This window comes from Pongo pygmaeus, chromosome 6, assembly GCF_028885625.2.
Source record: "Pongo pygmaeus isolate AG05252 chromosome 6, NHGRI_mPonPyg2-v2.0_pri, whole genome shotgun sequence".
NCBI classification, from domain to species: Eukaryota; Metazoa; Chordata; class Mammalia; order Primates; family Hominidae; genus Pongo; species Pongo pygmaeus.
In genome coordinates, this window is record NC_072379.2 from 46,848,231 (window position 1) to 46,871,164 (window position 22,934).

Genomic DNA, 22,934 nt, shown 5'->3' on the forward strand with positions numbered 1-22,934 from the left:
TTTTAGGTTAAGATGTCTCAATACCATCAAGATGTCAATTCTCTAGCAGGGCATGGTGGCACACACCTGTACTATCATCTACTTGGGTGGCTGAGGCAGGAGGATCACTTGAGCCCAGGAGTTCAAGGCTGCAGTGAGCTACGATGGCACCACTGCACTCCAGCCTGGGCAACAGAGGGAGACCCTTTCTCCAAAAAAAAGATGTCAGTTCTTCATAAGTTAGTATAAGTTTAATGTGATCCCAATAAAAACAGCAATGAGGCCGGGCACCATGGCTCACTCCTGTAATCCCAGCGCTTTGGAAGGCCGAGGCAGGTGGATCACTTGAGGCCAGGAGTTTGAGACCAGCCTGGCCAATATGGTGAAACCCTGTCTCTACTAAAAATAAAAAAATAAGCTGGGCATGGTGGCACATGCCTGTGGTCCCAGCTACATGGGAGGCTGAGGCAGGAGAATCGCTTGAACCTGGGAGGCAGAGGGTACAGTGAGCTGAGATCGCACCACTGCACTCCAGCCTGGGTGACACAGTGAAACTCTGTCTCAAAAAAAAAAACAAAAAAAAACCAGCAATGAATTGTTTCATAGACTTAGACAAGTTGATGCTAAAATTCATACAAGAAGGCAAGAAAAACAATGAAGAGGAAGTGCTATAATGGGGGACTAGCCCTACCAAACATTAAAACATACTACAAAGCCTCTATGATTAAAATGATGTGGTACTGGTGCATGAATGGTGAGATAATCCAATAGAAAAAAATATACCCAACTGCATATAGAAGGAACAAGAATTTTTCTTTTTTAAATAAATGTCATTGGGGCAACTGGATAGCCACTTGGAAAAGGATAAAATTAGATGCATTCCTTATATCATACATAGAAATAAACTCTGAATGGAACTAAATGTGAGAAATGAAACTATATGAGTACCAGAAGAAAGCATGTGTGAATTCCTCTATAACCTGAAGGTAAAAAGTTTCCTAAATATGACTAAAACTTCAGATGCAGTAAATTTAAAATTTATACATTTGACTATATAAAAACAATCTTTTGCATGGCAAAAAATCACCACAAGCAATGCCAAAAGATGACTAGCAAAAATATCTGCAACATATGTCAAAGTTAAACGGCTAATATTCTTAAATAGAAAAAACTTTTCAAAGCTGAGAGGAAAAAAGACTGAAAGTCATATAGAAAATGGGCAAATTGGTTGGGCACGGTAGCTCATGCCTGTAATTCCAGCACTTTGGGAAGCTGAAGTGGGCAGATTGCTTGAGCCCAGGAGTTTAAGACCAGTCTGGGCAACATGTTAAAACCCCATCTCGACAAAAAAAAAATACAAAAATTAGCAAGGCATGGTGGCATGCACCTATATTTCCAGCTACTCAGGAGGCTGAGGTGGGAAGATCACTTGAGTCTTGGAGGCTGAGGCTGCAGTGAGCTGTGATCGCACCACTGCACTGCTGCACTCCAGCCTGGAGGGTCCAGCAAGACCATGTCTCAAAAAAAAAAAAAAGAAAGAAAAAAAGTAAAAGAAAGCTGGGCATGGTGGCTCACGCCTGTAATTCTAGCACTTGGGGAGGCCGAGGTGGATGGATCACGAGGTCAGGAGTTTGAGACCAGCCTGACCAACACGGTGAAACCCCATCTCTACTAAAAATACAAAATTAGGGCCAGGCACGGTGGATCATGCCTGTAATCCCAACACTTTTGGAGGCTGAGGCAGGTGGATCACGAGGTCAGGAGATTGAGACCACCCTGGTTAACACAGTGAAACCCTGTCTCTACTAAAAGTACAAAAAATTAGCCGGGCGTGGTGGCACGCGCCTGTAGTCCCAGCTACTCGGGAGGCTGAGGCAGGAAAATCGCTTGAACCTGGGAGGCAGAGGTTGCAGTGAGCTGAGATGGCGCCACTGCACTCCAGCCTGGCAGAGCGAGACTCCATCTCAAAATAAATAAATACATACACACATACATACATACATACAAAAATTAGCTAGGCGTGATGGCGCGCCTATAATCCCAGCTACTCAGGAAGCTGAGGCAGGAGAATCGCTTGAACCTGGGAGGCGGAGGTTGCAGTGAGCAGAGATCGTGCCACTGCACTTCAGCCTGGGCGACAGAGCGAAACTCCGTCTTGAAAAGGAAAAAGAAAAGAAAAGAAAGTGAGCAAATAATATGAACAATAAAAATAAATATTAAAATGACCCTTAAACATGAAAACATGTTCAATTCACTTGTAATAGAAGTACAAATGGAAAATACACTGAGATACCATTTCTTACATATTAGATCAGCACAAATTCAAAAGCTGACAAAACACTGCTGGTGAGGCTGTGAGGAAATAAGCACTCTACTCTCATACACTGCTGGTAGGAATGCAAAATAGTATAACCCCACAGGATGAGAAGTTTGACAGTACCTAACAACTCTACATATGCATTTATCCTGAAGATGTATCTCCAACAATACAAAGATACATGTACACAAAGTTTTTCACTGTAACATCATTTGTAATTGCAAAATATTAGATATTATTTAAATGTTCAAACAGGACATTAGTTGAAAAAACTATGGTACATACACGATGGCAGTTAAGAATGAAAGTTACTGATTTTAGTTTATGTATATTATCTTTTCACACAACTACTGACTTGTTGGGAGATACATACCTATTAAGTTGTTCAGACCTAATTACTTAATAAATGAAACTGGCCAGGCGTGGTGGCTGATGCCTGTAATCCCAGCACTTTGGGAGGCTGAGGCACGTGGATCATGAGGTCAGGAGTTCGAGACCAGCCTGGCCAGCATGGTGAAACCCCATCTCTACTAAAAATACAAAAAATTAGCCAGGCATGGTGCCGCGTGCCTGTAATCCCAGCTATTCGGGAGGCTGAGGCAGGAGAACTGCTTGAACCTGGGAGGTGGAGGCTGCAGTGAGCTGAAATCGCGCCACTGCACTCCAGCATGGGTGAAAGAGCGAGACTCTGTCTCAAAAAAAAAAAAAAAAAAAAAAATTAAACTGTTAGGTGTTTCTTTTGACCTAGGGATGCTGTGAAAAAAACTACTGCAATAATAAGGGTGCCATGAATTGAGAAAGTTTGGGCACTTGACTGATAAAGGCCTATGAAGAAGGCCTTTAAGAGAAAGAATGTGTGTGTGTGTGATTATGAGGTTACTGTGGATTGTTGTCAACAAAATTTACAATAGGCTAATGAAAGTACTCTCTCCAGTGTAGTTAAGAGCTGTAACAGATATTATGACAGCACATAAGAGAAGCAACCAGCCCAGTCTTAAAGGTTTTTTTTTTTTTTTTTTTGAGGGATGGGATCCAGAGAGAGAATCTAATTGTAATTTTTTGGAGAATTATAACCTAAACTGAGTTCTGAAGGACCAGCAGGAGTATACTAGATTAGGGGAAGGAAGAGAGGCTAGAATTCCAGGAAGAGGAAATGGAGGACTGAGTAAACAAACACTAGCATTCCAGAAGCTGGGTATTGGTAGAACAAAAGATCATCCAAGAAGAGAGATAAGGCTAAATGGTTAGGTAAGAAAAAAAATGAAAAATATGAAAGATAAAGGTGAAAAAAAGAGAGGTAAGGAGCACAACTTGAAGGTTTTGTATATGAGATTAAGGATAAATGGAGTTTGAATTTTATTAATGGGCAAAAAAGAGCCACAAGAGGATTTTAAGCAGAGAAATATCACCATTGTTCTAAACAAGAATGGGAAAAGTATCAGATGGGTTCCAACGATAGGCTAAAAGGCTGCTGCAGTAATCCAGAATATCTAGACAGGGCAGCTGAATTCAGTGTTCAGTCACGCAGTGTGGCAACCTCCACTTTCAATGGAGTACTATGTTAGCTTCTCGACTACATAAGAAAACAGATCCTGTGGCTTAGATGACCATAATCATAATCTTTTGGAAACTGGGGGATCTTTGCCCACCTTCCCAATAAATCTGGGAGTATAAGCCATTTTATAATCTAACTGTGTCTTATTGTCCAAAATAACATTATCAAACCCTGACATTTAGTTTTAAAAGTAAATTCAGCAATAAAATCTGATCCCAGACTTTAAGGAGATTATGTATGTCAGTGTTACATCTATTGCATCTAATATAGGACCCTACCTGTGAAGACCTTTAAGAATAGTATCATTTTATGGAAGCATGCCTTTTTTGGCTTGTAAAGACTACCCTCTTGACTTTGAGAAACTAAGTCATCACCTTCACGTATAATTAAATCAAAGATGCAAATTCTCACCTAAAATTTACTCATACATCTTTTAGAAACCCATAGAACTTTAATTTCTTTTTTTCTATATGGCAACCGAAATCCTTATGAATGCGATAAGGTAATAAGAAAGATGTCTTAAAGAAAAAACAGAATAACTGTTACTTATGGGGGCCAGATAATCAGCTGTTTTTTACTTAAGGGTATATCTTTAAAAAAAAAAAAAGAGAGAGAGATGGACACATTCTTCAAATTAAGCCTATTTAAAAGTGCATTTTAAAAAGCGCACAGGCTTAGAAGGAGGGAAGAGAATTCTACCAGCACTGAATAGCAGCTAAACCCTTACAAGACTTCTGCCACTTTTAAGCCTCCATCTTAAACCCAGAGAAAATGATGAATGGTCTCAAACGGTTAAAAACAGACCAAGCACATCTCTGCTTCTTTTACCATTCTTTCTACTGTCCCCCATAGCTTCTCCCCCATTTCCATTAGTGAAAGAAAGAACTAAAAAAATGTGATTTCAAGGAAAGGTCACTACAAATAGATTTATGGTATTCCTCTCAAATAGGGACAATTCTGTTACTTTAAAAAGCACTAATCAAACACCAGAATTGAGTCCAAATACTTTACCAGGACACCTACGGGAACAATGCCCAACCATTTTTCCATCATGGCACACATGGACGGTGATAACACTGTATTTGTAGGCACGCTGAAGATAAAAGAGAAGAATGGCTGCTGCTTGAGGCCACCTGGCCAGGACCACTGGCAACCCCAGGCCACAGTTGATGTCCAAGAGAGAGGAATCAGTATCTTTGCCTGCCAGTTCCAGCTCAGTCAGAACTGCCTTTTCCACAGCCATTTAGGATTAACTGCAGTTAATACTCAGTGCTCTCAGCAATTGTTACTTTCAAATATAGGCTCTACTACACACAAGCTAGGTGCCTAGCCTCTTCAATTTACCTTAATAAAGTATGGGAAAACTACCTGTCTTGCAGAAGTGTTGTGGAGATTAGAAATAATTTAAGTAAAACTCTTATCACAGTGCTCAGCAGGCAATCAACACATGAGAACTCTTATTACCAAGAGGGTTGCTGAATTAAAGAAGGAAAATCTAACCTCTGTATACTGGTAATGTCACTGAGGTAAGAAATTGCTGGCTTCCCTCTCCTTAGTGTCTAAGAGTTAAAATATTTTATAAAAAAATGAAAATCATAAACTGTCTCCTTCAAAATCATAATCTTTTTCCTCATTAACATTCACAGCCTCTTATTCCAGTATTTTAAAAGTAATTGTCCTTGCCACTCATCTACTAAAGAATACAAATGCATATTACACTGATATGCATATCTACAAGAATTGATACTGGTACATTTATTTATGTTCTGTAGAAGCTAAGCTTGGAAAAACAGTGCAGGACCACCACCACATACTTGGAGAGGACAGAAAACGTCAGCACTTTCTTCTTATTTGAACCTCCCTAACGTGAAAATAATCCAACCATCTATAGACAAAAATATTCCCTCACAAATGGTAGACAAGATTCTTTTCTATAATTAGCCCTTTCTTCCTTTGGAAAGCCCTGTGAAGAAAGTGTTGTAATGAAGTACTGCTTCAAAATAAATGATCCATATTATTGCACACTCAGCAAACACACTAGAGAACAGCATCTGGATCTTGGAAAATAAATGTAAAAGAGGCTATTGGTAAATCATGCCAAGGTCACATCAGGATTTCAGAGGATTGCGTGTATTCATGGGAAGAATGAACCACTATAAACATTCTGGGAAGCACCACGTTATCCAAACAATGGTAACTCCTAATTTCCTCTTTTTCATTAAGATAGGGTACAGTTATCAACCCCAAACATAAACTTGCTGTGTATCACCAGGCAATCTCTTCCTACTAACTCTGAATATGCTCAAGTAGTAAGCATTTAACACTAGAATACAAGTTATAATGCCCAGCACAATTTTAATATAATTTTAACCTTTCAGAGAAGGATAGTTTTGGAAGGCAAAGAATTCTTTGACTGCTGAAGAATGAAAGACGAAGTAAAGTCTGTAAGTGGCAAGAACCTAAAACAAAACAAACAGCCTAGCCCAATAAAAATAAGCAACTCCTGGATGGTGACCGTGAGATAACCTATACATTCATTCATTCAGTGCCTAAATGTGTGAACAGCTTCTATGTTCAAGGCATACTGCATAGAAACAGTCATAAGTAGGATATGGCTCCTGCCCTAAAGAAATCCAAGGTCAAAAAACGGTGTTTTCAGATAATATTTTATAATAATAGTGTATTATTTTAATACAGGAGTCAGTTTAGAATAATATTGTATTACCAGAGACAGAAAAACATGAGCTAATAAGACACACTGAAATACATTAATAAACATACTGTAAGAGTTTACTAATAAAATCTGTTATCCAATTTCTGGAATATGATTAAAGTTGCAATTTACTCTCTGGAAAAGAATTAACTTATGATACATGTTTTATAAAGGTTCCCCCCCCCCACACCACACAATTTGTAAATTAGGTGCTTTTCAGCTTGACACGTAGGGCGTGGCACGGGACTTCTCACACTACCTCAGCGACACTTGGACCAGCTCTTACAAGTCTGGACATTCAGGTTTCCGAGCACAGGCCAGTTAACTCCCTAATTCTCCCTAAATCCTGAAACAACACTGCCACCCCTGTGTGCCGTCACCCCCGTCTACTTAAACACATATATCCAGGCTAAAGCATGCCAATCACATCTTCCACTTCTGGAAATCTTTCAGAAACGAACCACAGAGGAAACACCTCTCTCCCAAAATGTATTCTCTTCCTCATATTAGAAGCTAGATTACCTGAAAATGGGGTAAAGCTGTGCAAGCACCCAAGGCCAGGTATTCAGTTCAGTGCGGAGAGTCTAATGACTTTCAAGTCTGAAAAACCATTCCTTTAACTGGCAAACAAACAAACAAAACAAACAAACAAAAAACCCTGGCGGAGATGCTTAAAAAGCAGCAGCTCTAGCACAGGCAAGGAGTGGAAAGAAAGGGAAGGAGGGGAGAGGGGTGGAGTGAGGAGCGGGGACTGCGGCGGCAGCGGGTTGCCCCAGGTCGCGGGCACCGCCCGGGCGGGAACTTGGGCACCGTGGACGAAAGGTGCGGGGTGACCTTCGGACGAGGCCAACTCAGAGGGACTGCCGGGCGCGGGGGACCTCTCCGCAGCCGCCCACTCTCGGGGGCTCACTCGCCCCACAGCGGCGAACGCGGTGCCCCGGATTCCAGCCAGGCTCATCTCGCAGCTCGTCCCCGGGCAGAATGTGGGATGTGCAATCTCGGCAGCCCGAACCCGCGTCAGGGCCTCGGCCCGCCGCCGCCCGGACACACCCCCGCCGCCGCCCGGGTGGCCCCAGTCCCCCCCGGGCGGCCCGAGCGGGCATCGCTCACCTGCACCGCGAGCCAGTCCGCCGCCCCGAGGGCTCCGGAAGCCGCGGCTGCGTGGCTCCGGCCGGAGGGTACTCGGTCCTTGTCGCCTGGGAGGCCCCGCGCCGGGAGCGGTCGAAGGAGGAGTCTGACGGGTGGCGGGGGAGCCTGGGCGGCTGGAGGAGGAGAAGGAGGAGGAGGACCCCGACGCTTTGCTCTAGGGAGATCCACCCTCCTCCTGGCGGCTCTGCAGCAGCCGCCACAGATCACTTCCGGGGCGCTGGGGAGCGGGGCGGGGCAGCTGGGGAGCGATTTCCTGTCCGTGGGCTGAGACGAGGGTGATCGTGGGCTGAGACGAGGGTGATCATGGGCCTGGGCCGGAGAACAATGGCTCGGAGGGCGCAGGCTGCCCGGCGTCCGCCCCCTGCAAGCTGAGGGCTGTCCGCGCTGTCTTTCCGACGGCCCCACCCCCGGCTCTCTGAGCTCCGCGAGGTGAAGTCATCTCCCGGGGGCTCGGGAGTGGCCGCGGGCCTCGCGGAGGTTCCCGGATCTCGGCGTCGTCGCCGCGGTGTCCTTGTCTTTCTTTTGGGGACCAGGAGGGGGTTCTTTGGGGAAGGAGGGGAGAGCGGAGGCCGCCATCTTGCTTCTAGAGGGTCAGCTCATGTTCCCTGGGCGTCTCAGGGTTGAGGCCGCTCGTGTGGCGTGGCCGGGGGTATTCAGAGCGGAGCTGGGGACGTGGCTTGTCGCAGGCCAAATCCCAGGAGGCCGGTCGGCCGCCTTCCCTGCCTGGAGGGTCTTGTGGCTGCCCTGGGCCTCATCTAACTGCTGACCCCCTGGAGAATTGCCTTCTCGGACGGTCTGCGAGTTCTTTCTGAGGGGTGTCGAACCCCCCTGCGACTCTGCAGGTGTCGGTGTGGTACTGAGATCATCTTGCGGCCCCATGGCACTGTGATTTGGTAGCTTGTGAGAAGTAGTTTCACTAAATCCGTAAATTTAAGTTAGCAGCTACAGATTCTTATGTCTTGACATTTATTCGTTTATTTCTCTTTGCTCCCCACAAATTGAGTACCAACTACATTCCTGGTATGAACCATTCAAGGAATGTCCAGTCTAGTGGGCAGACAGACATGAAAACAAATCATTGCTATTGGAAGTATGGTATATCAAGATGTACAGCGTAAAGAATGGATAGCTTTACTAACTGTAGGTTAGAGTTTTAAAGATAAATAGGCATTTTCTACTACAAAAATAGGGGTGGGATGGCAAATCCAGATCCAAACAGAAAGGAGATGCAGCACGGGGACAAATAATGTGTTGAGAAGAATGAGTAATAATTACAGATCTTGAAGTTCAAACTTAGGTTGCTGAAAAAGATGAGGCTGGAGAAGAAAACAGGAGCCAAATCACGAATCGTCTATGCCTTGGTGAGGCAATGAGTGGACAGATTACAATTTAAGCTATTCTTCTGTTGGTAGAGAACAGATAACTTGGGGGGTGGAGGTGGGGGGCGCAGAGAAGGGTAAACAGAGAGCCCACAAGGGGGCCATTGCAGAAGCCAATAAGAGAAAACTTAAGGACCCTGTGTGAATGGTAGTGAGCATCCAAAGGAGATGGATTCCTAAAATATTCAAGAGGCCATATCAACTGGTAATTGGTTGCTAGGGGCAGCTGCCAGATAGGAGAATGGAAGAGGCAATGATGACGCCTTGTTTTGCTTTGAGGGAAAGGCAGGATAAGGGTGTATTTTACCAGATAAGATAAGGAAGAGTTAGGATGAGTCCTGGGAGGGGACAGACATTTTTGCAGAAAAAAAATGAGTTCAGTTTTGGAGTTGATGAGTGAAGTAAGAGTGGTGCTGTCTAATGGTGGTTGCTATACGGGTCTAGAGCTCTAGGGAGGAGCTGGGCTGAAGTTAGAAACGCCACAGGTTTACATTACCATATCCAAGCTGACTGCACAGTTTCAAAACCACTTCTCCTTTCTCCCTGCCTTTACTTGGGAAAATTACTGAAATACTGCATTAAAAAACCCGATATGGTGATATGTGTCCATCCATAGTCCAATACTCTAATGTTTAATGGTCTTCTAAGGACCCTAAAGGTCAGGTTTAGCAGAAACTGGTTGTAACAGTGGTAACCATTAATAGTATAGCATCATTAACTCATAAAATGAAATATTATCTATGTTTATATTTTAATGTTTTAATTTTTTTCTTTTTTATTCTGTAGGAATTGCTCCATTCCAATAAAAATATTTTAAATTTAATCATTGACAACAGTTAACCTGGCCATAGGCTAAGGATTGAGGATGGTGGGTTGCACAAATATCTGCTGAATGGAGAACTAGAAGGAGGATGACTTCAAGAAGAGTGAGCAATAGGAATGCAATGAAAGACAACCTCAAATTCATTAGTCAGCCTCTCTCAGCTGCTTTTCGGTGGCTCACAGCTATGCTAACCTAGCATAAAGCAGTCAGAAATAGAATACTTCATTTTGAGCAGAGCTTCAGAAAACCACAGATAGTAAAAGCCCTATAAATAATAGCTACAGCTGCAAACCAAAGACTAATTATTAGTTTTTAACTCTATATCCCTGTAGAGCAGCATTTTTGAACACAAAAAAATGAGAAACTCATTCACTTACATCTTAGATTATTTAAATACAGTATTCTCAATTTGTCTAGGATAAAAAAGCATTTAGGTGTATTGAACAACCATATAATGGATAATACACTGAACAGGAAATGAGAATAATTAGCTTGAGTCCCTTTTTTGTTAGTTGTTCACCGTATGACCCTAGCAATGTCACTTAACCTCTCTATGCCCTAGTTTCTCTGACTGTAAAATAGAGATAATAATAACTTTCTATCAGCTGCCTCTCAAAGATATTATAGGAAATAAATTAATGCTATGAAAGCTCTTTGAGGTACTTGGATGAAAGGGCATAATTGTAAGTACATATTATTAATAATTAGCACTAATATCCAGTAGCACTCATGAGCATTCCTGACTTTGTTGCCTGGATTACTCAAAGAACATGAAGGATCCTGTTTTGAAATACACTTAGATTTTTTTCTTAACTTGTGAATTGACTGTTTACTATTTATGATCAAACCTTATGTATTAACAAATATAGTTAATGAAAGGGAAGTAAAAAGAAGTTTTGGTAACCACAACTTTTATATTCATGCTACTCATAGCTAATATATGCTTTGGGGGAAAATACAGGGTAGATAGGGATTTGCCAGAAGCATGTTTTAGAATTAATGATTAGTCTACTCCAGTCAGTTAACTGGAATTTTGTATTAAAAACATTACTCATGTCCCCATAGAATAATGCAGTCCCTATAGAATTTATAGACAGTTACGTGTTTGACACAATTAAGTTGAATATTCTTGTGAGACTGTCATTCTCATCACTGTTTAATCAGAAACATGTGATGAAATATATAGACTTGTGATGTTTTGTCCAATGTCTATCCCTAAAGTAGATGAAAATTTTTTCCATTAAATTGGTGACTTCAGTATTTCCTTTAGAAAGGTGTATGCATAATGTAAACATTTAAATATATTCATGACTACATAATGTGCATATTTATTTTTATACACTTGCTTATATACCAATTTACAAAATTATAATATAATGTATATTAACTATACATCTGGGAACAACAATGACAAACAAGCCTTCTTTGTGTTTTAGGACCAGATAGAAAGGTAATTGGTTAATAGCCATTTGTCACCACTGGTGAAAAATCAACTCAAAGTCATCTTTTATTATTTATTAGAGTTATGAACATTATCTCTAAGATTCATGACACCATGACTGGGTGTGGTGGCTCACACCTGTAATCCCAGCACTTTGGGAGGCCAAGGCATGTGGATCGCTTGAATACAGGAGTTAAAGACCAGCTTGGACAACATAGGGAGTCCTCATCTCTTAAAAATAAAAAATAAAAATAAAAAACAAAACAAAACTAGGCAGGCATAGTGGCATTCACCTGTGGTCCCAGTTACTCAGGAGGCTGAGGTGGATCCCTTGAACCCAGGAGGTTGAGGCTACAGTGCCTGTGATCATTATACTGTACAGCAGCCTGGGCAACAAAATGAAACCCTGTCTCAAAAAAGAAAAAAAAAATTCCGTGACACCTTGACATTTGTACTATTTCATTTTGTTTTCACAATTTTGTGAGATACAAATTGTTGAAAGAAATAGGCTCAGAGTGCTGAAAGACTAGCTCTCTGAGACTAGTTTTTAAAGACTTAAAAATTCGCTACAATTGTCAAGTAACATACCCAAACACACATTTTGAGATTCTCAAATATATTGTTTGTTTTAGTACTTTATACCAGGATCACCAGCTTGATATGACTGTTAGTCCAGAATGTATTTATAATATGGACATATCTGGCTTATTATTGATTGCCTGCAGCATCTCCAAAATTCAGCCAAACTTACGTTTTTAAAACTGAAAACTACAATTCTTATGTTTATGGCTGTATCTTTACCAGCTTGAAGACAGGTACTTTGTTTTATTCATTTTTGTATCCTTCATGGTGCCCAAAATAAGTACTCAGAAAATATTTTGGGGATGAGTAAAACGTATATTGTGATGTTTAGTTGAATTAGTGGGAAAAAAGCTGATACAATCACCTCAGAAACTGTCTTAGGAGGTCGTATACATTTTCAGCACATTCATGTAAAGATAGTTTATTTGGGTTTGTACTTTAAATTGGTGGAACCATTGCCTCAATTTCCTACTTCATTTTTAATGACGTCATGCCTTGGAGAGATAGGCTTAAGTAGGTGCTGGAGATGACAGTCACCTGTATCATATGCTTCTGGATATGTTTGTTGGGCTGAGATAGTCCGGATGACCCACAACAAAAGGGTCATCTAGCATATCTAAACACAGCTTTAATGAGAATGTGTAAAGAGTGGGATTATGAGAGTTTAGGTCTTCATAATTCTCCCCTTCATGTCGACGACCTTTGTGGGCCACATATTTCTATACTTTTTCTGTCAAGGGATTAGAGGATAAGACTACTATATCAGTGGTTCCCAAATGTGACTGCTTATCACAATCACCTGTGTAGTTTCAAAGGAAATTCAGATTCTCAAGTCCCACTCTAAACAGAAAATATTTAGATTTAGGATTAGAAAATATTGGGTGAACTCCAAGGCATCTGTAACTGTAATAACACTCTCCCTCAAATTCCAATGATCAGTCAGGTTTGGGAAGTTCTGGTTTCAATAACTTGTTCAAGGTCACACAGAACCCTAAATAGAGCCAGAAACTAACTCAAATCTTTTGAGTCCAAGTTAAATATATTTTCACTGGACTCCTGCTGTCCTTTTACTGACAATATATGATAGGGTAGGATGAAGAGGTGGGGAGAAAAGTAGCAATTTTAGTTTTTTCATTTTTATTTTTTACCATATTCTATGACATGGTTTTAAAATTAAATGAGCTAACATCCATAGAGTGCTTAGAACAGTATCTGGCACATGGTAATTAGGTGTAATGTTTCAACGAATAAGTCTCCATTGTCCAGTCATGGCATTCACTTTGCCTGGAGTTACATTAGGTAACATTTTATTGGATATCAGCTTTTTCTATGAAGAAAAAAATGTATGTAAATAAAGGTGGAATCTTTAGCCTTTATTTGTCATGGAAGCCCTGAATTTGTATAGCTGAAAATATTTCTATATTGTTTGTTTTCATCTTTTCTAATATATTAAGAAAATATTAATGATATACTTATTAAATAAAATTGTGGATGTATAGCTGTGTAGTATTTTTATATTATCTAATTTAGGATATAAGATAAGGTATTTTACATTGTCTTCCGATCACTGAACTAGCTCCAAAATTGATTCTTATTGGTATGTAATTATTTAGTTTTTAGAAGTTATTGTTTGGATTGATCTTCCAGATGAAATATTTCCCCTTAACAAGGTAATAGATATGAGTGGCTCTATTTTATTCTCTTATTTCTCTGCAAGTTTTTCAGTTTTTCAATCTTGAACAACTTTTTATACTTGTTAATTATAAATAAAATTATGCATTTTCATTACTAGTAAGTGAAGAACCCAATTTAATACTTTAAAATGCTCTTTGATACATTTGGACAAAGTCTGTGAAAATATGCCTTTGGTTAGTACCTGTCACTATGAAAATTGATATCTATTTTCGTTTTTATTCAGTTTTATAAATTATATTATTTTTGAGGGATTACCCTATACCCAGCATCAATTTCTAGTGGCTCCTGTAATCCCAGCACTTTGGGAGGCCGAGGCGGACGGATCACGAGGTCAGGAGATCAAGACCATCCTGGCTAACACGGTGAAACCCCTGTCCCTACTAAAAATACAAAAAATTAGCCGGGCATGGTGGCGTGCTCCTGTAGTCCCAACTACTTGGGAGGCTGAGGCAGGAGAATGGTGTGAACCCGGGAGGTGGAGCTCGCAGTGAGCCGTGATTGCGCCACTGCTCTCCAGCCTGGGCAACAAAGTGAGACTCCGTCTCAAAAAAAAAAAAAAAAAATTACTGTATTATAAATGGATTGATGTATCCTGGAAAAAGGTAGAAGTAGTGATAGACCAGAACAGAAGATATTTATAACCTCAGGAGGTATCTGGCAGGTAGAGTAGATCAGACTAATGGAGAAGCTAGAAAAAGAATCAGATATCATCAGTGATGAAGCCCCTAACTATTTGAATCCAGAGTCAGCCAAGGAAATGTGGTTAAATTACCACTTGTGAAATATTTACGGTATTTCAGACATTGTTTAAGGCACTTACCAAAACAAGAAATGGCTGGCTAGGTCCCATGAATCTAGTTAGTTTGAGTCTTGAGAGTCAGAGAAAATAGTACTAGTAAACAGGATATTTATATTACTCTATATTTCTATACTTATATACTTTATTATAAGAATTCAGTTAATAATAACATAAGAGTGTGTGTTAGTTACTACTTATAATCAAATTAACAAGTTTTGAACTATACTCATTCCTTCCTCCTTCATTCTTTTTACAATAGAGGCCATCATTCAACGTGTATTCTAGGTCTTGGCTACTCCTGTCTAGTTGGGACCTTGGTCCATCAATTATTCTCTCTCTGTTGTGTCTTCAACCTCTCACTCTTTACTGGTTTCTTGCCATTAGCATTCTCATTTGTTAAAGTGTCTTCTTCATGCATATCCTCCTTCTAGCTTCTGCTCAAATTATCCTTTCCCCTAAGGAGAATTTTTGAGAAAATTGTCTATGCTTGCTTATCACCAATTCCTCACCTCCAAGTTACCCTCAACCATATATTAGATTTTACCCCCAATACTGCTGTGAAACTACTCTTGATAAACTTACCAACATCATTCCTATTATGAGAGATATCTTAGTTGTTAATATTTCAATAGTATTTGAAGCTATTGACCATTCTTTCCTTTCTGAAACAATCTTTTCTCTTGGCTTCTGTGATACTATGCCTAACTGTTTCATTGTCCTTTGCATGCTCTGTCTTTGCTTAAATATTGCCACTCCACGGAACTGTAAGGCTCTTATCAATGTAGTCTAGTATCCACATTCTTTTTGGATAATCTCATCTACACCCATGGTTTTATACACCCATGGCTTTACTTTCTGTATATTGGTGACTTCTAGCTGTGAGCTCACTCCTAAGCTTGAAACCTATATATTTAATTCCCTATCTAATATCTCTTTGAGTGTTTTGTAGGTACCCAGCTCGAACTAGGCATGTCCAAAGTGACTGATGATAGTCAAATGACCAAAGCCAGAAATCTAAATGTTTGCTTTGAATTTTCTCTCTACTTCTTACACATCCACTCATTTACCAGGATGTGCTAAATCTTCCTCCTCATTATATCTCAAAGTCATTCATTTCACTCTGCTTCTACCACCACATCCCTAATCCAATCCATTATTACCTCCTTACTATTATTGTAGTATAGATTCAATGGGTTCAGACTTTTCCTGCTCTAAACTCATTCTTCACTGTGCAGCCAACATGATCTGGGAGGCAAATATGATAACTTCTCTGCCTAAACTACTTTAATACTTCCATTAATCTTAGGATGGTCTGGAATGGCTTGTTTGTCTTTCTTACTAGGAGGGCAAGAACTCTGTTTTGTGTACTGTTATTACCCCCATATTGGCTCAATATTGATTCTTTTAAGATGAATCATGGGAAAATATTATGAAGGAAAGTGCCCTGTGTGTTAATCAAGATAAGCTAGGTTATATTGCAGTAGCAGAAAACTTCAAAATCTCAATGGCTTACCATCACAAAAGCTTATTGCTTGCTTATGCTACATGTACAGTTTGCTAGGATTCTCTCCTTTTCACTGTTACCTAAGAACCTACCTGTTGGAGGCACCAAGTGACATGTGTTTTCACAGTCACTGCAGGTGACTGCCAGGTACATAGAACATGGCAAATCTTGCACTGGCTGTTAAAGTGACGTACTTGCACTCATAATTCATTGACAAAGCAAGCCACATGTCATGCCTATTCAAAGTGGATAATCAAACCATATATCTGAAAGGAGAGGGAAACATAAACATTTGTACATAACCCAATGATATCATACCCTCTTAGTTGAGACTCTTTTGCTTGCAGGTGACATAAAACCAGCTCAATCTAGCTAAGGGATGATGAGAAAAATATCCCTTCAAATTTAAAAAGGGAATGAAAGACCAGTGTGGTGGCTCATGCCTATAATCCCAGCACTTTGGGAGGCTGAGGTGGGAGGATTGCTTGAGGCCAGGAGTTTGAGACCAGCCTAGGCAACTTAGCACAACGCTGTTTTGTTTTTGTTTTTGAGACAGAGTCTCACTCTGTCACCCAGGCTGGAGTGCAGTGGTGCGATCTGGGCTCACTGCAACCTCCGCCTCCTGGGTTCAAACAATTCTCCTGCCTCAGCCTCCTGAGTAGCTGGGACCACAGGCGCACACCACCATGCCCAGGTAATTTTCGTATTTTTAGTGGAGATGGGGTGTCATCATGTTGGCCAGGCTGATCTCGAACTCCTGACCTCAAGTAATCCTCCCACCTTGGCCTCCTAAAGTGATGGGATTACAGGTGTGAGCCACAGTGCCTGGCCTCATTTATTTAAAAAAAAAAAAAAAATAGCTGAGCATGAGGGCCCGCAGCTGTACTCCCAGCTACTCAGGAGGCTGAGGCATGAGGGACTGGTTGAGCTCAGGAGTTCAAGGTTACAATGAGGTATGATTGCACCACAGCACTCCAGCCTGGGCAACGGAGCAAGACACTGTCTGTTAATCAAAAGGGGATGGGGAGGGGAATCATAAGACAGCAGATCATAAACTGAAAAAATTCAACAACTGAAAATGCAGGAGTATATCTGGGCCTCAGTGATAACTGGAACCAGGACTCTTCCTCCAAATCTTGTCTCTGTTTTGTAGGTTTGCTTCAGTCTCCTCCATTTCAGAATGACTGACTGTCCATATGGCCACTGATATCTCCCAATCCTCATACCTCATGGCTGCCACCACACCAGAGAGGGCTAGATGTCTTTCGGTTTTGTTTTTCCAGTTTCTTTAGTAAATCCTGGGATGGGACTCTGAATGGTTTGGTGGGAGTCATGTGTCCACTATTAGACTAGTGATCTATAAGCCAGGAGACAGAGTCATGGGGCAGAACCATGATGCCTGCCACCCACCCCTCAAGGGGCCTGTGATGGTTAATTTTATGCATCAACTTGGATGGGCTGTGGTAACCAGCTATTTAATCAAACTCTAAGTATGGACGTGAAGGCATTTTGTATATGTGGTTAATACCTGCAATCAGTTCACTTTAAGTAAAGGAGAATATCCACAATTGTGTAGGTCGACCTCATCCAATCAGTTGAAGGCCTCATAAGCAAAAACAGAGGTTTCCTGGAGAAGAAGAAACTCTGCCTCAAGATTGCAGTGTCAACTCCTGCAGAGCTTCCAGCCTGCCCTGTGGATCTATGGATTTTGGATTTGCCAGTCTCCACAATTATGTGAACCAATTCATTAAAATAAATCTAGACAGCTATAGATATATCTATGTATCTGTGTCTGCAGAGCTCTGACTGATACAGAGACAATTCCAGGATATGACAGAATCATTGTAATACGAGCCAGGTGGCTACCCCAACCGAGTATCGCTGACAGGAACAGAGATGATAAACTGAGGAATGGGAAAGAAAAAAAGGGAGGTGGGAATAAGAAAAAGTACATGTGGTAAATAATATTAGAATGTAGCTATGCATTGACTCACAAGAGACTAGCTGTAAGTTACCTAACTTTGTCCTAATGCATAGTGAGTATTCACAAAACCATGATAAATATATTGAAATTGTCATCCCTTTCTAATTCAGATTATTCCTTTATTTTGAATTACTCTGTCAGCAGATGGCATGTTTTCTATAATTCATGTCTTACCATGTTTTATTTTTCTTATTTAACATTCTACAACTGGTGGTTTTATTTTCTAAATAAATTTATGTCACCTAATGCTGCTATAGCAAATTAATGCAAACTTAGTGGTTTAAAACAAACAAAAAAAAAGTTTTATTTTACAGCTCTAGAGGCCAAAGTCTAAAACGGATTGGCAGGACTGCGTTCCTTCTGAAGGCTCTAGGGCAGGGGTCCCCAACCCCCTGGGCCATGAACTCGTGCAAGTCTATGGCCTGTTAGGAACAAGGTGGTACAGCAGGAGGTGAGCGGCGGGCTAGCCAGCATTACCACCTGAGCTCCACCTTCCATCAGTTTAGCAGTGGCATTAGATTCTCATAGGAGCAAAACCCTATTGTGAACTGGGCATGCGAGGGATCCAAGTTGTGTGCTCCTTGTGAGAATCTAACTAATGCCTGATGATCTAAGGTGGAACAGTTTCATCCCAAAACTATCCCCGCTAGCCACCTGTCCATGGAAAAATTTTCTTCCACAAAACCAGTTCCTGATGCCAAAACGGTTGGGGACCACTGCTCTAGGGGAGAATACTATTCTTTGCTTCTTCCAGCTTCTAGAGGCTGCTCAGTCCTCAACTTGTGGCCCTCTTCCATCTCCAAAGCTAGCAGTCTCATCACTCCATCTTCTGCTTCCATCATCATATCTCCTTTCCAACTCTGACTGTCCTGCCTCCCTCATAGAAGGTCTCTTGTGATTATACTGGGTTTACCAAATGGTCCAAGTGAATTTCCCCATCTCAAAATCCGTAACTTAATCACATGTGCCAAATCCTTTTGCCTTTAAAGTAATATATTCACAGGCTCTGGGGCTTAGGACATAAACATCTTTAGGTGAGGGCATTCATTGTTCAGCCTATTGTAATAAATAATTATCATTATCAAATTGATACACATAAATTAAAAAATCAAATAATATTGAAAAATCCCTCTCTCCAAGGCAAGCCTTTTTAGCTTTTGTATCTGTTTCTTCTAGTATTTATCTTCATCCTTCTCAATAATGGGCTTACATGGTCATTCTTATTTTACCAGTTTTATTTTATTTTTGAGACGGTCTCACTCCGTTGCCCAGGATGGAGCATAGTGGTGCAATCTTGGCTCACTGCAACCTCCACCTCCCGGACTCAAGCAGTCCTCCCATCTTAGCCTTCCATGTACCTGGAACTATGGGCACACACCACCACATCTGGCTAATTTTCTGTACTTTTTGTAGAGACGAAGTTTAGCCATGTTGCCCAGGTTGGTCTCAAACTCCTGGGTTCAAGCAATCCACCTGCCTCGGCCTCCCACAGCGCTGGGACTGCAGGCATGCACCGTGGCGCCCAGCCTATTTTATCAATTTTAGACATCATATGTTGACTTTCTGTTTCTTTAAGAAGACAAGGTAAACAAATAAGTAATTTATTTGTTTGCAGTGAAGCTTGTTAACACCATATAATGAAAATGTACAAAGAACCATGTTGCAATTATTGGGTAGATTTAAGTTAAAGACATTCATTAATAAAGAATCTTTGAATGTGAATATTCCAGGACTATCTCTAAGCCATTTGATCAGAACATCTGTCTTTGACTATTACCTTATTTGGGAAGGTATTGACATAAATTTGAATTAAGCTCAGAATTTTTCAAAATAAGCCCTCATTAAAAAAAAACTATATTCTATATTCAAATAAAATAATATGAATAGGATTTTCCAGAAACAATAATAAAGGAAACAAGGTGTCTTGTAAAATGTGGTCCTGAACAAATCATGGCAAAAAAATAAATGTATACTTAACACCCAACTCCTCACAAAAGAGGCTACTTTCTGTGCCTCAGCTGTGGAAACAAGGGGCAGAATACCCTATTAGCAACCTTGGGCAGGGGGTTGCCAACACAAAAGCTCAAGCACTTAAACATAGCTACCTCAAAATAATTTGGGGGAACCTGACCAAAGGATTCAAATGTTGTTTTTAATAACTGATACAAAGGTAAAGTGCTCCTGCAACTAGCAGTGCCAGGGGAGCCTGCCTCAGCCCAGCACTCACCTATGTTATGCCCCCGAGCAAACCCTGATGCTCCTGCTCCAGGGGAGACCTTTTCCCTTTAGAGGTTCAAGACCCAGTGAACTCTTCGATTGTGTGAATGAGGTAAGCACCAATTCCATTTGGGAATTTTAAGGCTTGGAGTTAAATATTTTTCTAACACAGCTAGGCAGAGTCCATGTGTCAAAGGCCAGTCTCCAGTTTGTTCTAATTTCTCACTATATATTTGTATATCTAAGACAACAGACTTTCACTGTATTGTCATAACCACAGCCAATGGCCATCCTCACTTTTTTTTTTTTTGAGATAGAATCTTACTCTGTCACCCAGGCTAGAGTGCAGTGGCACAATCTGGGCTCACTGCAACCTCTGCCTCCCCAGTTCAAGTGATTCTCCTGCCTCAGCCTCCCAAGAAGCTGGGATTACAGGTGCTCGCCACCATGTCCAGCTGATTTTTGTATTTTTAGTAGGGACAGGGTTTCTCCACGTTGGCCAGGCTGATCACGAACTCTCCTCAAGCGATCCGCCCAGCTCGGCCTCCTCCCAAAGTGCTGGGATTACAGACATGAGCCACCATACCCAGCCTGCATCCTAATTTATGATTCCTATTTTGTGCCTGGAAACAGTCCCCATATTTAACAATAATACCTACACATAAAACAATCCACTGTTACAATTTATATAGTCGCAAAACATTAAGTATCTTCTGTAGACCATAAGTTTTTAACCATAATTTTCTGCATCAAATCCACAGCCAGAATCCCCAAGATCAAAAAAATTTGCACAGTACAAACCATAATCTAAAGTACACGTACAGTCACATACACACTCTCACACACACTTCTTACAGAACTGTGCTTGGGGAAACTCCATTTGTTGAGTGCCACTGAAGGCATATTTTGCTGCACTGCTGCTCCAGGTATTTTTGTTTGGAAAAATCTGTCACAGTAGGGTATGATTATTTACTGGATGAACAGAAAAGAAAGATATACTTGTGGCAACCAGAAAGCTTTAAGGTCTTCCAAGTCATATAAAATGGACCTGCAGAAACGTTGGAATGTTCTCAGGACGCAAAGTTGGAGCTGAAATGTGATATCAAACAGTCGCAAAAAATGTATAGCAACCATGCCTTGAGGTCAAACCTGGTACTGAGATCTGCAACAAAAAGCTTCAAGACACATAGTTTGTTGGGCTTGTCCCACATGGTCGCATAATCTGATCATGTGTGAATTTCACAAACGACTCGTATTGCTCTGCTAGTTTGGTATTGAGAATTTGCTCATACTCCTCCCAAATCTTCTCTTCATATTTTAAGAGACGTGTACATATTGTTCCAGCTTGCCGCAGGGCCAAGGTGGGCTGGTCCATCTTCACCCAGGAGAAACCTGGAGCACTGGGTGCTGAGTGCTGAGGACTGAGGCTGGCTTTCCTAAGCACAAGCTGCCCTCTGATTAAGAACAACTTCTAAATGTGTCCACCTCTGATAATGATTCTATTATATGTTGAAAAATGTGCTTCGGAGTTGGAAGGTGCCTCTGGCGGCCAGGCGGGGCAGGCTGCTGCAGGGTCGCGGTGGTGTTTGCGTCTGAAACTGCAGCGGTGGCTCGGCGTCCCAGGGCCTGGGGCCCGGAGTCTGGTGGGGAAGCGGGGAGTGGCGCGGCCGCTTTGGGGAACCAGGCTCAGCAGCGTCGCCTCGAGCTCCGTGGGCTGCTTCGGCGTCGCCCCGCTCGCCATGTGGCCGGGGACCGGGAGGGGACGCGGCCGTAGTTGCGTCTCAATCTCTGGACTCCTCAGCGGGGCTCTCAAGCCCAGTAGGCTCCAATCCGTTGATTTCTTGTTTTGATAGACAATTGGATAGACAGAGATTTGGCTCTGTTATCACTGTCCCCACAACTTTCCCCATTCTCCCAATTCGATAACATCATTATTTTCTGATAAACTTATAACGAAGATTTGTCTCTGTTACAACCCCCCAACTTTCCCCATTCTCCAAATTTGATAGCATCATTACTTTCTGATAAAATAATAACCAGTGTTCCCACATGATGGTGATGTAAATATGATTCACTGCACAGCTTAATAGAGAAGTATGACTGCATTTCCTTTTAAAGATTTTTGTTTGGCTTTGGTATGTGCCTTATTGTTTCACTTATCTGATTTTCTATCCAGATGTTCCTAATGCTTTCCAAATATTTCATCATATTATCTATGGGGTCTCCCTTTTCCTGCAGCTCTTCCCCTGGGGGCCTCCAGTCCTCCTGATCTCTGGCCTGGTTATTCTCCCCGTCTACAGCACAATTATCCTGTGATTCTCCTTCACTGCTTTCTTGGATAGCACATTAAAGGGGCTGGAGGGCTGGAGTGCAAAGAAAAGGTGACAGCTTTTCTGAAAGTGAGATTTCTGACATGTTGGACTGAAATTGTCTTTGTGTTCTGCAGTGATGGGAAGGATTTTTAAATCTGACTTAATCATTAAGCTCAAGTCAGGCTTGACTTTGGTATAAAATGAACCCTGATTCAGTATTTCTGACAATCAAGTAATACTCAGAATGAGTATTGGTTGTTTTAATTATATAACTTCTTCAGTTACAAGCCCAAAGTCTTTTATGTAATGAGTGAAAGAGTAATTAAAAGCATTTGTTTACACTCCAAATCTGAATGCTTTCTGAAGGAAAGCATTGGTAGATCCCTTATCAGTAGTTACTGAGAATTCATACATAATTAATAAACTTCTGTAATATAGAATGAAATTCTAGAAAATGTAAAATTTTGTTTAGACTGTAATCATGC

The 22,934-nt window shown here is 41.2% G+C and overlaps 1 protein-coding gene and 1 pseudogene across 6 annotated transcripts in view; both read right to left on the minus strand.

Moving 5' to 3' along the window:
* Positions 1-8,046, minus strand: part of RALA (RAS like proto-oncogene A) — an 83,453-nt gene extending 75,407 nt beyond the window's left edge. For 3 of the 6 annotated variants that reach the window (XM_054495614.2, XM_054495615.2, XM_063667376.1), the window contains exon 1: positions 7,675-8,046. The gene's annotated coding sequence lies outside the window, so the exon portion shown is untranslated. Of the gene's footprint in view, positions 1-7,086; positions 7,608-7,674 lie in introns of those variants that run through there. The other 3 variants (XM_054495616.2, XM_063667378.1, XM_063667377.1) reach the window with 3 other exon arrangements.
* Positions 8,047-19,507: 11,461 nt separating this feature from the next.
* LOC129040604 (akirin-1-like) lies at positions 19,508-22,120 on the minus strand (annotated as a pseudogene).
* Between the last annotated feature and the right edge of the window lie 814 nt (positions 22,121-22,934).